The following is a 1,833-nucleotide window of genomic DNA, read 5'->3' on the forward strand; positions in this document are numbered from 1 at the left end:
GTGAGTGTTTGACATTGTAGCAAATCCTCCGTGTGATGTCAGCGCCAGCGATGACGGGCAGCTACGGTCCGGGAAGCGCGTGCTCACTGTGAAACCGAATGTTCCCAAAACAACGCGGGAGCGCGGAGAAGCAACGGCACATAACAGGGATTTCCGTCCGGTGTTTTCAAAATAAATGCCTTTGAAGCTAACCATTGCGTGCCTTTTTTGTCTCACTCATACATTTGAAAATGATGAATCTGCGGACGGAATACTAAAAATCAGGTGTGAACGTTTCCTGAGACAAAACGTAAATCCAGTTGTTGAAAAAAATGGTTTCAAAATATTACAAAGTATAACTTGAGAACCCCCTGAAAATGGCATTTTTACTAAAAACTAAATTATACTTAAAATATAAATAACAAGATAGGTATTATTGGATTTTTGATATTTCTAAAGAGGAGGATGGTGCCTTTTCACTGTTTCATACAACGACTATGAACAGCACATCGCTATATTAATGAACTACTAAATAAAACCAAAAACTGGATACACCTGCAATTCATACAGGGAATGAATTGCATGTTAACATCTTAATTATCATCAACAGGTATGTTGCCACAATGAATTATTAACATTAAAAAAAAAACCTCAAAGTAACCCTAACATTTAACTAATTGACTGTTAGTACTGACTTTTTCTTCTCAAATACAAAAAAACAAACAAATTGAGTAACATTACAGATAACAGTTAAAAAAATTTTAATAACAGTCATCTTCGTTCAGTAACAAATTTCACTTCTTTTAGTAAAATTGTATTAATCCAGAAAGTAATGAAGTAATTTAAATTCATCGCATTTCAATGTTTCTCTATTCTCAACTACATTAAAAAAAATATAATTTTTAATATTCTTATGAGCAAAGTTGCCATTTGAAGGTAAAATCCAAATGGCAACTTTGTCATTTGAATATTGTGACTATTCAGAGTCACATTCTTTCCTCCAATAAAACACCCATTTCTTGTGAGTTAGTATGAGCTCCTGTTATATATATCCAATAATTCAGTGCTCTTAAAACATGACCTGATTGAATGAAGGTTTTTTATATTGTGCTTTTCTACCATACTGGAGCACTCACTGCACTGTATACAACATGCCTCATTCACCCATCATACAAGCACTTTTTTGTATGCCTAAGTGCTTTCCATCTAACAATCATACTCCTCAATACACACTACTCAACTCAGGGTTCAGTATCTTGCCCAAGGATATTTGGTATGTGGACTGGAGCAGCCAGGGATTGAACCATCAGTCTTTCAACTAGCAGATGACCTGCTCTACCTGCAGCATCATATGATAACAAGGTGATCATTTTGAAACAGGTGTTTTGATGCCAGAAAGAAGCAGAAAGGACCACAGTGGTTAAATGAAATAATAATTATAAGCTCACGGTCTTAAATCTGGATTTTTGGTCAAATTGCACATTTCTGTTTTTGAAACAAGGACATGTCCACAGGTATGCAGACATGTGAATATGGATGCAATTTTGTGTGTGTATGTTGATGCTTTTATCTACATGTAAAAACCATTTCACACCACTGAAAACTGAGCTTTTGATAAAAATTTAGATTTAGATTTTTAACTCCTCCATTTACAGGTGAGCAAGGAAAGGGGCAAAAGTGTGCACCTGCGTCTCCTTTCCTGATGTCAGATGGTGCTCTGTGTTACTATTTATAGGATTTTCATTGGCTGACATCTCTACACAATGAGCTGTTGTCACATGCTACTCTGCCATGCCCTTGACAGCACACGAGGTTGTTTTCTGACATTTTCATGTGGATGGGAGATATTTAAAA

Source organism: Haplochromis burtoni, unplaced genomic scaffold (assembly GCF_018398535.1).
Source record: "Haplochromis burtoni strain Fernald_Lab_line unplaced genomic scaffold, NCSU_Asbu1 Contig_614, whole genome shotgun sequence".
Taxonomy (NCBI): domain Eukaryota; kingdom Metazoa; phylum Chordata; class Actinopteri; order Cichliformes; family Cichlidae; genus Haplochromis; species Haplochromis burtoni.